General features: G+C 38.9%; 1 protein-coding gene across 1 annotated transcript in view; it reads right to left on the bottom strand.

Annotated features, from left to right (window-relative positions):
• Positions 1-21,523, bottom strand: part of C15H8orf34 (chromosome 15 C8orf34 homolog) — a 520,738-nt gene that overhangs the window by 403,492 nt on the left and 95,723 nt on the right.

Genomic DNA, 21,523 nt, shown 5'->3' on the forward strand with positions numbered 1-21,523 from the left:
GCTTGGGAACTACCTACATCCATGCTTCAGGCTAAAATTTTCAGGGTCAGCACCTCTGACCTTGGTGACAGCCCCCTGAGCTTCAGCAGCAGTTTCCCTGGCCTCTGTGCCCCAACTTTCCAAATCTCCATCGTGTAAACTAGTTTTTATTGAGCTCCAAATGTTCTAAATATATGAAGTGATTTCTGTTTTCCTGACCTAACCATTAATGGTACACTCAAAACAGGTGTTAGTTAATATTTTAATGTTCACTATTATTATTACTGAAATCCCTGGGTGGTTCAAATAGTTAACTTCCTTGGCTGCTAATAGGAAGTTTGACAATTCTAATTCACCCAGAGCACCGTTGGAAGAAAGGCCTGGTAATCTACTTCTGAAAAATCAGCCACTGAAAACCCTATGGAGAACAGTTCTACTCCAACACACATGGGGTCACCCTGAGTCAGAAGTGATTCAACAGCAACAGGTATTATTAACTACTACTATATTATTACCGTCTTTATCTATATTAATCTGTGATTCTGAATATGCACATTGTCTCTTTATAAGCTTTTTTCTGATTACAAAACTAATAATTTTTTTTATTTTTATTGTGCTTTAAGTGAAAGTTTACAAACCAAGTCAGTCACTCACACAAAAACTTACATACACCTTGCTATATACTCCTAGTTGCTCTCCGTCTAATGAGACAGCACACTCCTTCCTCCACTCTCTATTTTCATGTCCATTCCACCAGCTTCTGACCCCCTCTGCCCTTTCATCTCTCCTCCAGTCAAGAGATGTCCACATAGTCTCATATGTCTACTTGATCCAAGAAGCTCACTCTTCACTAGTATCATTTTCTATCCCATAGTCCAATCCAATTCCTGTCTGAAAAGTTGGCTTTGGGAATGGTTCCTGTCTTGGGCTAACAGAAGGTCTGGGGACCATGACCTCTGGGGTCATTCTAGTCTCAGTCAGACCATTAAGTCTGGTCTTTTTACGAGAATGTGAGGTCTGCATCCCACTGTGCTCCTGCTCCCTCAGGGGTTCTCTGTTGTGTTCCCTGTCAGGAAAGTCATCGGTTGTAGACAGGCACCAACTAGTTCTTCTGGTCTCAGGCTAATGTAGTCTCTGGTTTATGTAGCCCTTTCTGTCTCTCGGGCTCATAATTACTTGTGTCTTTGGTGCTCTTCCTTCTCCTTTGCTCCAGGTGAACTGAAGCCAATTGATGCATCTTAGATGGCCCATTGCTAGCGTTTAGGATCCCAGATGCCACTCTCCAAAGTATGATGCAGAACGTTTTCTTAATAGACTTTATTAAGCCAATTGACTTAGATGTCCCCTGAAACCATGGTCCCCAAACCCCCGCCACCCCTGCTACGCTGGCCTTCGAAGCATTCAATTTATTCAGAAAACTTCCTTGCTTTTGGTTTAGTCTAGTTGTGCTGACCTCTCCTGTATTGTGTGTTGTCTTTCCCTTCACCTAAAATAGTTCTTATTTACTATCTAATTAGTGAAAACCCTTCTCCCTCCCTCCCTCCCCGCTATCATAACTATCAAAGAATATTTTCTTCTCTGTTTAAACTATTTTTCGAGTTCTTATAATAGTGGTCTCATACAATATTTGTCCTTTTGCAACTAATTTCACTCATCATAATGCCTTCCAGATTCCTCCATGTTATGAAATGTTATCTTAATGTAGTTTATTTTCAACTACAATCTTCAACTTCATAAATACATCATATATTGAGACAACTCCTTGCATTGATATGTTTCTTTTTTTATAATTATAACTTTATTACCAGTACTAATTCAACTATACCTATTTTTAAAAATATAAAGAAAACAAAAATCCTCACAACTGGACCAATAATCAGCATTATGGTAAACAGAGAAATTATTAAAGTTATCAAGGATTTCATTTTACTTGGATCCACAATCAACACCAATGGAAGCAGAAGTCAAGGAATCAAACAATGCACTGCATAAGGCAAATCTGCTGCAAAAGACCTCTTTAAGTGTTAAAAGCAAAGATGTCACTCTGAGGACTAAGGTGCATCTGCCCTAAACCATGGTATTTGAGTTGCTTCGTATGCATGCAAAAACTGGACAATGAATAAGGAAGACTGAAGAAAAATTGATGTTCTTGAATTATGGTGTTGGCAAAGAATATTGAATATACCATGGGTTGCCAGAAGAACAAACAAATCTGTCTTGAAAGAGGTACACCCAGAATGCTTCCTAGAAGTGAGGATGACGAGACTTCATGTCATTTACTTTGGATATGTTATCAGGAGGGACCAGTTCCTGGAAGAGGACATCATGATTTGTTAAGTAGAGGGTCAGTGAAAAAGGGGAAGCCCAATGAGATCGATTGACACAATGGCTGCAACAATGAGCTCAAACATAGCAAAGACTGTAAGAATGGCACAGGACTGGGCAGTGTTCACTCTGTTGTACACGGGGTCTCTGTGAGTCAGAACTGACTGGACAGCATCTAAGAACAACAACAAATGGTTATAAAGATAACATTTCTTTAAAAAACTCAAAAAGTTTAGCCTAGAGAACATAAATTATTACATAATCCCTGAGTGCAGATTTGTATTTATGCAACTCAAACCATCACAATCAATAACAATCTTGTACTCTATAGAAAATGTCATGGTTAGCAGATTACAGAATGAAAATTAACTAGCAATGATGACTGTCTCAAAGAACATTTTAATTATAATGTCCAGTAGGTAAAAGCAATACCATGAGTGAGCTGGCAGCTTATAATGTAGTCCTTTATGATTAAAACTAGTATGAAGAATCAGTTAACAGTAGATATTGTGTTTTCATAAAATATTCATTTCATTTTATGACAGCTATGAAATTCCTTGATCTAAAAGCAAAAAAAAAAAATATATAAATTATATGACAATCATATTTTTAAATTTTTACATTATATTCTTGGGTGTTTATGTATCCATGGACTTACCCTCTGGGGCTCACTGACTCCAGGTTAACAACCCTTTCTCTGGATATCATTCCATACAGACAGTACAGCAGTGTACCTAAAATCCTCCTTGGGAGTAGAATACTTTTTGCTTCATTTCCCTGAGAGATAAATAGTACTTGTGTCCCTTTTATCCTCAGGAGAAAGTTATCAGGAACCAAAATTAAAACCATCTCCCAAATCTCAGGAAATATTATATATTATATATGGTCTTTTTTTTCTGATAAAACATTAGCTATACATGCATCATACTTTATTAATAACAGAGGTAGTATCAATGAGATATAGTTTTAATTAATATTTATAATTATCTTAAATATTAACAGCATATGGTTCACTACCATCTGTAGAATGTTATTTTAAGTTCAAACCTGGCATTAAGATCTGATGACTGAATTAATTCAGTCTAAATTTACATATGTTTCAATCTTCCATTTTTAATTAGGTCTCAATAGTAGCAAATTTTATAAAAAGTTTGCACTTGAGATCATAACCATCCAAACCCTCCTCCCCTGCCCAATTCATAGAAGGCAGGTAATGAGCACTGACTTGTAAAAAAAACAAATGAGTGAAGGCGTACTTGAAATTCAGTTCCATGGGCACCTTCCTCTTCCCCCTGAAGAAATAGCCCTATTTTAAAGCAAAGTCATCATTCTCAATGGATACAATCCTACTTGGTTTACACCTACAACAGAACCTTGCCTTTGCTCTCATTCCACATTTCTAAAAGAAACTAGAAGAAGGAAGGTATTTTTTTTTACTCCCTCATCATACCTCTGAGCTCTGCTGTCAGTATTGGCTTTGGCAAGAAAAGGATTTCAATGTACACATGAGAAGAAAGCAGAAATATGCTTGATGTTTTCCTGCTAGACCCTTCAATGCCATTTAGAGAACTCATACTGTCCTCTGGTTGTTTAACCTTCTTCCACTTCAAGACCATGTCCAGGCCTGTCCTAAGCCAACTTCTTTTCTCACTCCCAGTCAAAACTGAGATTTCATGGGAAAGCTGAACTCAGCAGGAAAGAAAGCAATGAGAATAATAATGTTTAAAAATACCAGTCATTTATCGAGTTTGACATTAAAGGTGTCAAATACTTTATATACATTTAATGATTCATTATACACTAAAGAATTGCAGAAAAGATGCACAAAGTACCTGATATATAAGCACTATTACAAAGATGCCTGTTAACATCTTGTTCATTTCAGGTCACCTGCCTCTCACTGACAGCCCAACAATACAGCCATAGACACACACTCACCCCAAACCATGCACACATAGAGAATATGATTTACTATGAAATTGGGTTTATGATACTCATTTGGAATAAATAAGAAAAGACATCTAATTAACCTTGTTACATACTATGGAATATAATCCAGAGACGAAGATATGGAAAATAAAAAATAACTTGCTTGGACAATTCCGGCCAACATGGCACCATAGACAGAAGCACCACACCATCCCTCCACAGCAAAGCCCAAAACACTAAGTGAAACAGAGACAAATGTCATTCCTGGAACCTGAAGTGCCAAATGAAGAGATAGAGAACTCAGCCAAGCACCAAATGGAATAAGAAACTGACAGAGGATGGAGAGTGAAGAGAGATATGTGTGGAGGGGTCCATCAGCTAATGCAGCACGGATTCACTACCGTGGATAATAGTCGGGGATCAGCAGACAGGGAGCATAGGAGAGCTGCTTAATGGAACTCCCAGCATGAGCCAGAGCACCCAGTAACTAGTGATACACGCTTGCCCACCCCTCATTCTCTCCCTGCTGCTCTACCTCTGAACTTCCTGGCTGGTTGCGGTGGCTCAGCTGCTGGGAAGTGCAGCGTCCATGCCACTTGGATTCGCCCCACCCATGTTGGAGATTGGCAAACAGGGAGTACGGGAAAGCAGCTTCACGAAGTTCCCAGCAGGAGACAGAGCATCCGGTAATGAGTGCTATACGTTTTCCTAGTCCCCTCTTTCTTCCCCCTCCTTCCCCTTCGGCTTTCTCTGCTTCCCTCCAGCCACAGTCTCTTGCCTGGGAGGCAACTGCTTTGGCCTCAGGCTGCTTGGATTTGTCCAGCCCACGCTGACCGGACCCCTGAGCTGGTGTTGGTTCTTTCCATCTCTTTTGGTTTCTTCTGTGCCTCCTACCACCTCCCCCTCCTTTCTCTGGAACACCTGGCTCCGTGTGCCATCTTTCCTTCTTCTTGAAAGGCTGTGAACCCATGCTCCACTGGGGAACCACTCCCCCAACCCGTGACACCATGCTGGTGGGATCCCTGGGGCTTTTTTCCCCCGTTTTGCTTTGTTCTGTTTGTTTGTTTTCTGTTTCTTTTCGCAGCTTGGGAGTCCCTTCTAGCAGGGCTGCACTGTACTGCACAGCTTAGGAGCCACTCTGCTCAGCCGCCTAGGTGGGATCCCTGGGGGCATTTCTTTTTTTTTTTTCTTTTCTCTTTCCCTTTCTGTCTTCATTTCTCAGTTCTTGTCTCTCTACACTTACCTTCTTTTCCTGTATACTGAATACCTGGTTCCGTGTAACATCTATACCCCTTTAGCCAGGCTATATACTATGCAGCCTGGGAGCCACTTCACCGGTCTTAGCAGCCCCACCAGTGGGACCCTGGGACTCCTGGGGGCTTTTCTTTTTTCCACATTTTTATCTAGCTATTTTTTTCTTTCTTTTTCCGTTTCTCTTTTTTTTTTTTTTTGCTTTTCTCCATTTCTCAGTTTCTCATCTCTCCACTCCAATGGCAAGCTCCCTTAGCACTCTTTTTTTTTCTCTCTTTGTTTCCTTGTTTTTGGCTCTTGTTTTTCTCTCCTCTCTCTCCTCTTTCCCAAACCCCTATTAGCTCCACACATCGCAACTCCTCCCCTCTTTCCTGCCTACCTGCACTGTGCACTCCATCACACCCCCAAGCAGCACAGACACAGCCTACTGGAACCTCCCCAGCACTGATGCCTGGCCCACCCTGTCAGCCCTAGTACCTTCCACAAACAACCCATCCCAGCCCTCCCCTTCAGCTGGACCTGCCCTGCTTCACCATTGCTCAATGACTGGACCTGCCCATTGGACAAGGGGGTGAAAAAAAACTGTGACTACACATAAGCAAACAAGAACGAACGCACAGCCCTCCTGCTCAGACATAACCAAATAAAACAAAAAAGCAGAACAACACAAACAAATCTACAATCAAGAAATGAAGAAAATAACTACTGAATGTCCTGAAGACAGCAGACAATATCAAAACATATTTTAAAAACAGGACAGGATGGGTCCAGTAGGTGTCCAAAATAAAACACCACATGACTTTCCAGTGGAAGAAAAGGTGCTAGAACTACTTGAAGGGGAATTCAAATCTCTAATATTCAGGGCAATCCAAGATTTGAAGCAAAAAGCAGACAAAAATGAGGAAAAAATAGACAAATTTTTGGAAAAGGCAGACAAATTCATGGAAAATACAGACAAAAAAATGGAATTCAGGAAAGTAATACAAGAACAAAATGCCTAAAAAAATTCACAACTAGAAATCATACAAAAACAATAATTAGAAATCTAAACGATAAACGAGATTTCAGAAATGGACAGTGTCACAGAAGGGCTGAGGAGCAGGTTTGAAATGATGGAAGACAGAATCAGTGAAATTAAAGATACACACTTGTATGCAACTCTGACAAAAAATCAGAGAAAAGAACGAAGAAAAATGAAGAAACCCCAAGAATTATGTGGCATACAATCAAAAGCTAAATTTGCAAGCAATAGGTGTTCCAGAACAGGGAGAGAAAATGGAAAACACAGAAAGAATCACTGAAGAATTGCTGACCTAAAACTTCCCTAATATCATGAATGATGAAAAGCTGACCATCCAAGAAGCTCAACGAACCCCATATAGGATAGGCCCCAAAAGAAAAACATCAAGACATATCGTAATCACACTCACTAAAACCAAAGAAAAAATCCTGCAAGCAGCTCAAGAAAAACAAAAGTCACATACAGAGGAGAAACAATAAGACTAAGCTCTGATTATTCGGCAGAAGCCATGCAGGCAAGGAGGCAATGGGATGACATATGTAAAACCTTGAAAGAAAAAAAATGCCAACCAAGAGTAATATATCCTGCAAAACTTTTGTTCAAATACGATGGTGAATCAGGACATTTCCAGATAAACAGAAATTAAAGCAATACGTAAAAACCAAACCAAACCAAACCTACAAGAATTATTAAAGGGAGTCCTTTGGTCTGAGAACAAACAACATCAGACCATAGCCTGAATCTAGGGCATGAAATTTTACCAGCCAGATACCAACCTAGGAAATGAACTCGCAAGGACTATGCAAAACTAAAACAACTGCAACAGGCAACCACAGAGGTTAATCTGTAAATGACAAAGTCAGAACAATTAAAGGGGGAATAAATGGTATAGGTATAGAACTTTCCAATGGAGAGGAAGGCAAGGCGATACCAAGTAATAATAGCCTGGTTCAAACGTTGGAAGGTAAGGGTAAATCTCAAAGTAACTGCAAAGAAAGTTAACAAACCTACTCATCAAAACAAAGAAGAAAAACATAAAGTCTCAACAAAAACAAAATCTACAAAAACAGAAGAAATGAAAAAGAAACCCACAAACAAAAGGAACTCAACACAGGACATTATGCTGAGTGAAATAAGTCAATCACAAAAGGACAAATATTGTATGAGATCACTATTGTAAAAATTCATGAAAATGTTTACATACAAAAAAGAAACAATATTTGATGGTTATGAGGGAGGGGAGGGGTAAGGATGGAAAAACACTTAATAGACAAAAGATAAGCAGTAACTTCGGTGAAGGATAAGACAGTACACAGTACTGGGGAAGCAACCACAACCTGTACAAAGCAAGGCCATGGTAGCTCCACAGACATATCCAAACTCCCTGAGGGGCCGAATTGCTCGGCTGAGGGCTGTGGGGACCATGCTCTCAGGGAACATCTAGCTCAACTGGCATAACATAGTTTATAAAGAAAATGTTCTACATTCTAATTTGGTGAGTAGTGTCTGGGGTCTTACAAGCCTGCGAGTGGCCATCTAGGATACTCACTGGTCTCAGCCCTTCAGGAGCAAGGAAGAATGAAGAAAACTAAAGAGACATGGGAAAGATTAGTCCAAAGAACTAATGGACCACATCTTCCACGGCCTCCACCAGACTGAGTCTAGTACAACTAGATGGGGCCCGGCTAGTACCACTGACTGCTCTAACAGGGATCACAACAGAGGGTCTCAGACAGGGCTGGAGAAAAATGTAGAACAAAATTCTAACTCAAAAAGAAAGACCAGACTTGCTGGCCTGACAGAGACTGCAGAAACCCTGAGAGTATGGCCCCTGGACACACTTTCAGCTCAGTAATGAAGCCACTCCTGAGGTTCACCCTTTAGCCAAAGACTGAACAGGCCAATGGAACAAAACAAGACTAAAGGGGTGGACCAGCCCTGGGGCAGGGACTGGAAGGCAGGAGGGAACAGAAAAGCTGGTAATAGGGAAGCCAGGGTTGAGAAGGGAGAGTGTTGACATGTCATGGAGTTGTTAACCAATGTCATACAACAATGTGTGTACCAACGGTTTCATGAGAAACTAGTTTGTTCTGTAAACCTTCATCTAAAATACAAAAAATAAAAATAAAAAATAACACCTTGCTTTATAATGAAAGTTAAGAATAATGAAAGTACCACAATTAAAAAGTCATCATTCCACATTCTAAATCTGAATAATAGACCCTGAATTCTCTCTGATTTTATTAAAAGGCAACTAATAAATCTAACCAGCAGAACTACTGAATAATGACAAGTGGTTTAATGTCTTTGCTAACGGCTACTCATCTTTTCCCTAATACAGAGGAGTCGTCTCAAGTTAAATTACTAGATATTTAGTATGCACTTGGAGACATTCTTTGTATAAAAGTACAAGCTTGTAATTAAATTTCCAGGCATGCATCAAGGTCCAGTGAGAAATATTAGCATGCAATAAGGTAATACTTTCAGTTAGAAAATTACATCATTCAATATAATAGTCATCAAAGCAACTTATTTGGTGTTAGGTAGGACTTTCCACGGAAGTCCTGCTGGTGCAATGGTTAAGCATTCAGCTGCTAACGGTTCGAACCCACCAGCGCTCTACAGAATGAAAGATCTGGTGATCTCCTCCCATAAAGATTACAGCCTAGGAAACCCTATGGGGCAGTTCTACTCTTTCATATAGGGTCGCTATGAGTTGGAATCAACACAACAGGACACAACAACAAGGACTCTCCATGGTCTTACTGGGAAATACCTCTCTGTAAAAGTACAATATAGATGATAGTTAGCAGGGGTACTGAAGTACTTCAAAACTCAAAGAAATTAATTAAATCAATACATGATGGAAGTAGCACATACACATAAAAGTCACAGTAAGAAGGATTCCTCAGTTGAGCTAGAATTTCTTCATTTTAGCCAGGTCTCATTTATAAAAATGTATAACCAAAATATGATCTTCAGCATGAAAGATTAATGAGAACATTTCAGAGAACACAGCGTACCAGCGGGCTTGCCAGTTAGGCCCCTCTAGAAGCTACATTTCTCTAGATAAAGAATTTGTCAAGTTGGATTATAAGTCATGCCCCAAGAGTATTGTCTGCTTCAGGCAATTGCATGATCAAATTTCTAGAGCTGTAAAGCTGTAAATAGGTGCTTTTTCCAGTTTTTAACATAGTAAATCCATCCTCTGGAGTCTTACAACGGAATAGGCTCACTCTAACTAGCCAATAAATCACGACTGCATTTATTTAAATGTTTTGTCTTATCATAAAATTAATGCCAATTAACTTTGGCTCCTTTTGCAATAAACAATACATTTTCATGGCTTTCATGGTTCAAAACTTAAGTTTATATTACCAAGAGATAATGAGAAATCCTACTTCCACTTCTATGTTCATGCACCTATTCTCTTCCCCCACTAACCTCTGCAGGAAATCAATCACTTGTTAATTCATTTAGTCTGGTCCTCCAAAGATCACATCACTTTATTGTGAAATAAAACACATAGAGAATATCGTGTGTGTGTATGTGTGTGTGTATGTACACATATATGTGTACATGCCAAAAAGAACAAAACCCGTTGCTGTCGAGTCGATTCAGACTCATAGCAACCCTACAGGACACAGCAGAACTGCCCTATAGGGTTTCCATGGAGCAGATGGTGGGTTCAAACTGCCAACTTTTTGGTTAGCAGCCATAGCTCTTAACCACTATGCCACCAGGGATTCCATATGTGTGTATGTATGTGTGTATATACACACCCACGCACATATATATTATACATAATTATATATATAAATGTACAGCTTACTAGATTATTATAAAGCTAACATCAATGTAATGACCACCCCAGTCAAAAATTTAGAAAATTTCCAACATTTCAATATGCCCCTCCCCATTCACAATCACTTTTTCATTCCCCTAACGTTAACCACTATCAAGATCATTATGATAGTCTCATTTTTGCTTTTCTTTATACTTAAAATTTACCACCTAACTAAGCACCTCTAAGCACATAGTTTCTCCTGTTGTGAAAATTTATATATCTTGACTCATATCATTACTTGTGGCTCATTGGGCTTTTTTAATCTATGGATTGATGTCTTTCACAATTTTGGAAAAACTTCGGCAGTTATCTCTTCAAATAATTATTCTGTTCCATTCCATCTTCTACATGCATTTGTTAAATAAGCATTAAACTTTCTCACTGCATCAACTCTGTAAAAAAAAAAAAAAAATTAACTCTCTATTCTGTTTTTTCCTTGCTTCTGTCTCTATGTGCTTCATTCTAGATATTTTCTTCTCATCTACCACTGAGTTCCCTAATTTTCTCTTAAACTGTGTTTAATTCTGCTGTTAATTCCATATTATGAGCTCTTAATTTCTGTTCATGTATTTTCTGGTTTCACAATTTTCACATATCAGTTATCTGTTGAGGTTTTAATAGTGCCTTTTATCTCACTAAGCATACTTAAAACGTAATTATTTTAAAGCCCGTGTCTGACAATTTTAACATCTCTGGACTCTGAGCCCTGGTGGCATAGTGGTTAAGAGGCTGGCTGCTAACCAAAAAGTCGGCAGTTCGAATTCACCAGCTGCTCCTTGGAAACTCTACAGGGCAGTTCTGCTCTGTCCTATACGGTTGATATGAGTCAGAATCCACTTGACAACAACAGGTTTTCAAAGGGCTTAGACTCTATTTTATCTATTGTCTACTATCTGCTGATTCCTCTTGATGTTTGCCAGATACATTCATTCGATAATTTGTTTACAGGAATGACTTGAAGTCTAGAATCATGCTACCTTCCTCCAGAAAGTAGCTTCTTTTGCTTTTGTTGGAACCTATGAGCAACCAAATAAAACAAAAAAGCAGGATGAAGCAAACAAATCTACAATCAAGAAATGAACAAAATAACTACTGAATGTCCTGAAGACAGCAGACAATATCAAAACATATTTTAAAAAAAAAGGACAGGATGGTTCTAGTAGGTGTCCAAAATAAAACACCACATGACTTTCCAGTAGAATAAAAGGCACTAGGGCTACCTGACAGGGAATTCAAATCTCTAATATTCAGAGCAATCCAAGATTTGAAGCAAAAAGCAGACAAAAATGAAAAAATAGACAAATTTTTGGAAAAGGCAGACAAATTCATGGAAAATACAGACAAAAAAATGGAATTCAGGAAAGTAACACAAGAACAAAATGCCTAAAAAAATTCACAACTAGAAATCATACAAAAACAATAATTAGAAATCTAAACGATAAACGAGATTTCAGAAATGGACAGTGTCACAGAAGGGCTGAGGAGCAGGTTTGAAATGATGGAAGACAGAATCAGTGAAATTAAAGATACACACTTGTATACAACTCTGACAAAAAATCAGAGAAAAGAACGAAGAAAAATGAAGAAACCCCAAGAATTATGTGGGATACAATCAAAAGCTAAATTTGCAAGCAATAGGTGTTCCAGAACAGGGAGAGAAAATGGAAAACACAGAAAGAATCACTGAAGAATTGCTGACCTAAAACTTCCCTAATATCATGAATGATGAAAAGCTGACCATCCAAGAAGCTCAACGAACCCCGCATAGGATAGGCCCCAAAAGAAAAACATCAAGACATATCATAATCACACTCACTGAAACCAAAGAAAAAATCCTGCAAGCAGCTCAAGAAAAACAAAAGTCACACATAAACGAAAAACAATAAGACTAAACTCTGATTATTCAGTAGAAACCACGCCATGCAGGCAAGAAGACAATGGGATGACATATATAAAACTTTGAAAGAAAATAACTGCCAACCAAGAGTAATATATCCTGCAAAACTTTCATTCAAATATGATGGTGAAATTAGGACATTTCCAGACAAACAGAAATTAAAGGAATACGTAAAAGCCAAACCAAACCTACAAGAATTATTAAAGGGAGTCCTTTGGTCTGAGAACAAACAACATCAGACCATAGCCTGAATCTAGGACGCAAGATTTTACCAACCTAGGAAATGAACTCTCAAGGACTATTCAAAACCAAAACAACTTCAATAGGGAACCACAGAGGTTAATCTGTAAATGACAACAATGTCAGAGCAATAAAAGAGGGAATAAATGGTATAGGTATAGAACTTTCTAATGGAGAGGAAGGCAAGGCGATACCAAGTTATAATAGACTGGTTCAAAACTAGGAAGATAAGTGTAAATTTCAAGGTAGCCACAAAGAAAGTTACAAGCATACTCATTAAAAGAAGAAAAACATGAAGTCTCAATAAAAACAAAATCTACAAAAACAAAAGAAATGAAAAAGAAATCCACAAACAAAAGGAACTCAGTACAGGAGAGTAAGAGGAACAAAGAAAATGCCAGCACCATGAAACAATTTCACGAAGTGAGAATTTTCTGGATCTGCAGATGACTCAGAGCTGGCATGTGGTCTTTGTGAGAATTAGTTCACTGTATCCTATAGGTTTCAACCCAAAGTGCAAGGGGGTTAGCTGGTGCCCTGACTCCTGGAGGTCCTTGGTCTCCAAGTATTGACCGCTTTCCCTGTGAGACTATCAAAACAGTACTTGGCCTCTAGGTGACGTCTTCAGAATGGGCCATTCTTCCCAGGGCAAAGGTAGCGCCAAATATGAGCTTCACCATCCTAAATTTCTTCTGGATTTTGGCCCAGTCATGATTCACTAACTTGTTAGTTCTCTGAAGCTCTCAAACAGATGGTTTCTGTATTTTGACCAGGTATTCCAGTCTTCTTTAGTTGCATGCTTGGTCCAAGTCTACCATTATCAAATTCTTTCAGTAGTACACATGAAAATATGTTCAAAAACAAATATACGTTCTCATTCACTCCTTTTATTTACATATATATATTTTATATACCTTTTTCACTTATTAACATACACTTTAGGTATTTTCCTATCAGTACATGGAATGAAGATCAGGTGCACAATATTTCACTGGGTGCCTATACCAAAGTTTATTTAATCAGCCTTTTATTGATGGACACTAATGTTAAGTTCCATCTTCTGCTATTACCAATTGCAATACATATGGTCTGTTTTGTATATAGCTGTAGAATAAGTTCCCAGGAGTACAGTTACTAAGACTTAAAATTTAATTAGAAATATTTTAATTAAAATAAATGGCATTTGGGAGCTCCAAAAGGATCTCAGGAATTACTACTGAAACTAAATTCTGAACATCGGTTTAATAGCAGTTGCTGAAAACTATGACTCATTTGTACCAATGGAGGAGGCGGTCCCATCTAGTATTTACTCTTCCCTCCATCCTTCCTTTTTCCCGTGTTTTATGATGTGCTAGACTGTCTTCTCTGGGGTTAGTAATAGTGTATAATACTTTGTTGTTGTTGTTAACTGCCATCAAGTCAGCTCCAACTCATGGCAACCTTATGTATAACAGAACAAAATGTTGCCTGGTCCTGTGCCATCTTCATGATCACTGGTATGTGTGAGTCCATTGTTTTGGCTATTGTGTCAATCCACCTCATTGAGGGTTTGCTCTTAATTAAGGAACACAAAACAGAAGTTTATAAATAATTGTTTTAGAAACTGGTGTTTATAAGTACTACATACTTAAGGGGCATAATATGATTTTAAAATACTAATTCATTCATTTATTCAACAAATATTTACTGTACATCTACTATGTGCCAGTCTCTGATCAGGGCACTTGGAATACAGAGTGAGCAAAGTAGATAAAAATCTGTTTTCAGGGAGTTTACAACCTAGTGGTGGGGTAAAAGTCAACAAATAAAATACAGAAGCATATTATATAATGTATTGGAGTATGATGAGTATTATGGAGAAAAATAAAGCAGAGGAGGGGATTATTTGACAATTTTAAACAGAAAATGTACATTAATTCGTTTTTAACCATCTGGGAAGTCATGTAAAGATTTGCAACCTAAACAGTGTTTTATGATTAAGAACCCAAAGTCTATAAAATAATATTTCCCAACACATAGCTTAGTTAAGAGAACGAAGGAAGAAAGAACATACGTATCTACAAGGTACTAGCCTACATGCTTAGATATGATTTCTCTTCATGCTTACAACAACAATCTGTGAGGTAGACATTCTTTTGTTCATTTTACAATGAGGAAATTGAGCTAGACAAATGTTAAGTGACTTTTCCAAGACCATAACACTGCTAAGTTCATAACATAAAACCAAAAAAAAAAAAAAAAGAAGAAGAAGTCTTCTTGATTATAGTCAGGACTCTACATCAGTACAAACAGAGAAGGCATTCTGGGCAGACTTGGTAGCCGTAGATAGCATTTGCTGTACTGCATGTCGAAGAACAAGTGGAAAGAGGATAGCCAAAGCCTGTTGTGTTGTGTTGTGTTGTGTTGTGTTGTGTTGTGTTGTGTTGTGTTGTGTTGTGTTGTGTTGTGTGTTTTGTTTTGTTTTTAATGAACACTCTATATAACATACAAACTAGAGAGATGGAGAAATTTTGTGCAATTATTATTTTAAAATGTATAGCCTAGTCAAATCTCTTGGAGTTCCTGGCTGGTAAAAACGGTTAACACTCTCGGCTTGGAGGTTTGAGTCCACCCAAATGCACCTAGGAAGAAAGGTCTGACAATCTACTTCCAAAAAAATCAAAACTCTGGATGGGGTCACCATAAGTCAGAGTTGACTCCATGTGAACTGGTTAGTCAAATCTCTAGCTTGGGCAAAAATGGGCAATTATTGACTTATGGATTCCAAAATGGGTTGAATAAACAACTTACAGCAAGTAATGACACTGAGTCTCAGGAATGAATGGAGCTAGGCTCTTGAACCCCATAAGGTGTACCTCTCTGTCCTTCACCTCCCAACATATATTATCCTCCTTCCTGCATGCTGGGAAGCATATTTCCTGGCAGCTGCTAAACCTTCCTCTGGGTCACAGTGCTTCCTGGCTATACACAGCCAACCTACTTAGCTCCTACATCTCAGGCCAACAGATAAAAATGAACTTTGGCTCTCTGGGTCTCAAATAAAAAATTCCTAGGGAAGAAACATTGGACATATTGATCAGGTGCCCACCTCAACCCATCGACTGTGGCTAAAGCAGTGAGGCCATGAACAACGTTAAACTTCTTAAAAGAGCCATCTGGATGTTGAGAAATGGAAGTTTGTTAGAAGAAGAGGGAATGTTAAACAAATTATATCACAGATGTTGACTACAGCTTCAAAGAAATGAGCGCCACATGGAATGAACAATAGCTCTGATTATCCGAATACGCCTCAAGCAGAGTTAGTTAGGCATAATAAGTATTTCAATAATATTATGAATAAAATTCTAGACAACACTCATCCCACTGTATTAAGCTATTTGTTTACCCGTGATGCTCTCTGTGGAGATGTTGAGGTCAGGAAACATGTCTTAGAAATTTGTTTCCCAAGATCAAAGAATAGCTTCTGACTCATGTGCAACAAGAAAAAAAATGAGTAAATTAATCAATTATGTCAACAGCCTAACTTATAACCTTCTGTAGCTGTATATTACATACAAAAAAATACACACCTCCTCTCATGACATTCAAAACTGTCAAAAATTGTTTCTAACCTGCAGTTTCATTTCTTATGATAATATAGAATCAACAGATAGCAGATGTTGCCTTGATATGTGCTGCACTTTCATACCACATATTTATAAAAGTGTCTCATTCAGAATAAACAAGATTGATACAGTCCCAGGGCTCAGGGAGCTTACATTCTCGGGAGGAGAGAGACAATAACAAATAATCAAATAAATAAATACAGATTCTGGAGTTCTCTGGGGACATAGTAACATATCACAGAAAAACGGGGGGGGGGGTGTATTAGATAGGGTGATCAGAAAGTCTCTCTGAGGAGGTGATATTTAAGATGAGATCTGAGGGTAAGCCAGAACCAGGCATTCGAAAAGTGAGTATTCCTGGCAGAGAGAACAGTAAATGCAAAAGCTCCAGGGCACTGAGGAGCTTGATCTGTTCTAAGGAACTGTCAAAACTCCAGAAGAATGCGAGTTAAAGAAGCAGGCAGACGCCAGACCTTAAAGGATTTTGTCAGTTATAAGGCTCAGAGTTCAAATATTATTTCACATAGAGTGCAAAGCCAATGATTGGTGTTAAGAAAGAGAGTGACCTTGATTTGCCCTTTTAATAGATGTGCTCTGGCCACTACTTAAAGGTCAATTGAGGAAGCAGGAAGAACTAGCTGTTCAGAAACTACTGAACTACAGTGGTGTTGGAAGTGTGGGTGGAAATCAACAACTGGTCTTCAAATAAATTTCAGAAGTTGATCTGACCTGAGGAGTAAATGCAAACTAAAGAATGACGCCACTTAGGTTTCTGGCTTGTACAACTCGTCTGATGACAGTGTCATTCGTTGTGATGGGAACAATGGGGAAGGGATAGTTTGAGGGTGGGAGATGAAGAGTTCCAATTTGGGCATTGTCATGGATTGAATTATGTCCCCCAAAAAATGTGTGTATCAATTTGGCTGCGCCATGATTTCCAGCATTGTGTGGCTGTCCTCCATTTTGTGATTGTAATTTTATGTTAAAAAGGATTAGGGTGAAACTGTAACACCACCCTTACCCAGGTCACATCCCTGATCTAATGTAAAGGGAGTTTCCCTGGGGTGTGGCCTGCACCACCTTTTATCTCTTAAGAGATAAAAAGGAAAGGGAAGCAAGCAGAGAGTTGGGGACCTCATACTACCAAGAAAGCAGCACCAGGAGCAGAGAGCGTCCTTTGGACCCAGGGTCCCTTCGCCTGAGAATCTCTTCAACCATGGGAAGACTGAGGACAAGGACCTTCTTTCAGAGCTGACAGAGAGAGAAAGTCTTCCCCTGGAGCTGATGCTTTGAATTTGGACTTTTCGCCTACTTTACCATGAGGAAATAAATTTCTCTTTGCTAAAGCCATCCACTTGTGGTATTTCTGTTATGGCAGCACTAGATGACTAAGACAGGCATGATAAAAGGAGCTCTGTAATAGCCAGACCAAGGAGTCTAATAACATATATTAATATGTTCAATGCTTCCTTTAGAGTGGCAACGATTCCATTCTATTGTTCAGCAGATATTCATTGAGTACCCACTATAAACCACACATTGTGTGTTACAGACAGTGAACAAAACACGAAGGTATTTCTGCTTTATAGCTGGTGGCGCTGGTCTGTGGATTTCCTCTTCAAATTGCTTCAATTATCCCAGAAAACTGGGGAACAGGGTTAACAGTGAAAACTGAGGATGGGAGACGAGGGCTGGGGTTTTGAGAAAAGGGAAACTGATGTGCAGTAGTGATCCAAGAGAGGAAGAGTAATTGGACTAGGAGTGTATTAATATGATTGCCTTGAGATTTGTGGCCATGAATTTAAGGCAAGATAAGTTAGTGTTGTAGCATGCTTCCCACTCAGCCATGCTGAGTTGCATAGGCATAAACACGAAAAGAGGCAGACATTTATATTTGGGCAGGGTTGCTATGGTTTAGCTAGAGTCCCTGGGTGGCACAAATGGTTAAGCACTCGGCTATTAACCAAAAGGTTGGCAGTTCGAATCTACTCAGAGGCACCTGAAAAGAAAGGCCTGGAGATCTACTTCCGAAAGCTCACAGTCATTGAAAACCCTATAGAGTACAGTTTCTCCTCTGCAACATATGTGGTCACCATGAGTCGGAATCAAATCAATGGCAACTGGTTTGTTTGTTTTGGTATGTGTAGCTAATGGAATAGGATGGACTGAGTGGGGCAACCAAACCCAAAAACCAAACCCAGTGCCGCAGAGTTGATTCCAACTCATAGCACTCCTATAGGACAGAGTAGAACCGCCCCATAGAGTTTCCAAGGAGCCCCTGGTGGATTCGAACTGCCGACTCTTTGGTTAGCAGCCGTAACACTTAACCACTATGCCACCAGGGTTTCCTGAGTGGGTCAAAGCACTCAGGAATATATGCAAGGGAGCAATTATAATGATTGATCACTGACCCTGGAATTTAAGCTCAAGAGGAAGCAAAGTGGGAACACCAAGGAGGTAAGAGATGATGAAAAAATGGCACTATTAATGGATTGGATGCCCAGGTGAGGCCAAGCAATAGGTGGGGCTGGGATAGTAGAGGCAATGAGCTAGAAAGACAGGAAGAGATGTTCAGAAGGATGTTTGAAATTGGGATTTGGAGGGTCTGCAGTTATTAGCAATGGCAATGAGAGTGGCTGAGGCAGGGTAGAAGGTAAACTCATAGGACAAGTATTCAATGAAGAAACGAGGATGTTCGAACAGTCATCTACGTGTATATTAAAAATGGCCAAGAATTAATACAGGTGTAGTATTAGAGACAGTGGCAATAATTAGGGGCTACAATTATTGAGGAATATAAGAGAACGACTCAGCAATCTGTAGGTAAGCCACAATGAGGAGAGGTGGGCAATGTAATCTGATGACATCTAGCAAGCCTGAAAGATTTAAGTACTACTCTTTCCTCTTTATTAGAAATATTTTCTCAACCAGAACAAATATATACTACTAAAATCCAAATATTTTGTTAATAATTAAATGTCTTCATATTCAAAGAAAAAGTATACCAAATATTCAAAGCATCAAGCCACTGTACAGGAAGGATGACTAACAAGGCACTTAGTACTAAATCTACATTAAAGTAAATCTAATATTATTAGGCACAGAGTTCTTATTTAGATTAATGTAAAAGCATGCTGATATCACATATTCCCTACGGTGCATGAAAAGTAAAAGAGCATATTAATGTCACCAGTAACTGCTGGTAATAGGTTTCTGATTTACAGACACTAAATACCCCTGTTCACAGAAGGTATGTGCAAAACTCTGTTTATATAAGCTTGATATAAGATTTTTGAAAAGTTATATATGTTTTGATAAAAACAGACATCATGCGCTTAAGATTAAAATTCCTTAATGGATAATAAACAGCAATCAGTTTCAACAAACCTCACTGAGTCTGACTGAGCTCACTGCAGCTGGCAAACCACAAGGTGATTTAGAGGGAGTCACAATCCTTCAGCAAAATCCATTTTCTGCTGAGGCAATGAATGATCTTGCCAGCTGTTTTCAAAACTCTTTTCCATATAAGATAACACTGTGTATACTCATATACTTTGACAAAAAAGAAATGTTTTTCTTTAACACTAAATGCAGAGAACAAACACTATTTGCAAGCCATGTGGCTGTTACATTTGTGCAAGGAGTTAAAGATGCATTCACCTGCTGTGCAATACAGTGAAGCTTACGCATATACACATTAACTAGCCCTTCCCTCATGCCCCAAGTCCTATAACATAACAGAAAAGATGTTTTTAAAAATTAAAACACAAAAGCATGGGAAAACAAGGAAGGGTACCATAGAGGAACTAGAAATTTTGAGGAATTCTGGAAGGATGAAGCAGGTAAGGTAAGACTGATAGCTACATCAGAAGAGGAAAGACAGTACAGTCTAATACAACTGACCTACGCTCTGTTCTTTCTAAGAGATCCACAGAACATTCAAGATAAAGAGCAGCACCAGAGGCCAAGCAGAAATAATTCATTAAAGAACTGCGCTCCAGGCAGCTCCCGTCTCTTCCAAGTGGCTTTTGGCAGCTGAGGCTTTTACTCACTGGGTAAGGTTAAAGAACTCATCTTCAATGCCCTCTGCCTGAGAAAGTCTCATGGAATGATACTGGACCCCAGAGTAGAACTTAAGGCAGCTCTGGACTCCACATCTAATGGAAGGTGAGAGCAGACGCCTATGAGCGAGCTACACTAAAGCACACTATGGCCCTTTTTACTTTGGCTTTCCACCTATGTATTTTCAAGCAGGAGTACTTGGGTGGTACACACAGTTAATGTCCTCAGTAGCAACCAAAAGGTCAAAGGTTCAACTCCACCCAGAGGTGCTTCAGAAGGAAGGCTTCTGACCTTCTGCAAAATCAGTCCCAGAAAACCTTGTGAAACACAGCTCTACTCTGACACACATGGGGTCACCATGAGTCAGAATCAACTAGAGGACAACTGGTATTTTACAAGGAAGCCTGACTACCAACTTCTCTAGCCAAATCACCCAGCCTTCACAGGCAAGGAAGAGGTAAGCAGTGGTAAGCCCCCCATGCTAACTATAAAAAACAACCTTTGCTTTCATTCATATATATGAATAAATATCCAGAAATCACCAAAAAGTGAGGAAAACTAACACTGCACAAGTATATAAACAAAGATAAAAACTGATGCAAGAAGAACTAGAGCTATTCCAGGAAACTGAAGAAAATAAAAATGTGTGTCCTCAGTGGAACTGGAAAGAATGCTGCACTTATAAAACAAGAACTGGCTGCCATGAAGAACAAGCAATCTGAGGAAATTATTGAGTCCCAGGGATTAAAATATTATCGCAAAAATCAAAACATAAATGTTATTAGCGCAGTTTTACGGGAATGCTGCCAGAATTCTGTTGTGAATTCAACTCTAGACTGCGTGATAGGTTATTATATTCACTGTTAGGTCATATTTACTGTATGGTCCAAAGTTTTGTCCAGGAAGGGTCATTTACCTCTGACAGTATTCCCAACTGTAGCCACTTCTCATGGCCGTGGACTCTTCTCCTCTCCCTAGTAAACAATGCATCAGATCAGAAACAAGCAAAACAAAACAAAACCTGAGTAGTTACCTCTACTGAAAAAATAACCCAAAAGAAAATAAACATTTGATTCCTGTTTCCAATTTCACTCCTTCCCTTAATTCCATGAGGAACTGAAATAAATGTAAATCAACTATATTTTAAAAAATAAAATACACTCTGTCTTATTTTCCTGCTATAATGAAACTGTTGGTTCTTGTAGATGTTGGGTCCCAATTTCTGGACTTTCTGAATTTTTCTCTCTTCTTTGAGAAAAATATCAAAAAGTGCATGAAAAAGTTTGCTACTAGAGGAAGAAGTCAAAGGCATGGGAACATGAAAACCATGTTACCAACTAAAAGGCACAGAATAAGATTCACAGAAA

Source organism: Elephas maximus, chromosome 15 (genome assembly GCF_024166365.1).
Source record: "Elephas maximus indicus isolate mEleMax1 chromosome 15, mEleMax1 primary haplotype, whole genome shotgun sequence".
Classification (NCBI taxonomy): domain Eukaryota; kingdom Metazoa; phylum Chordata; class Mammalia; order Proboscidea; family Elephantidae; genus Elephas; species Elephas maximus.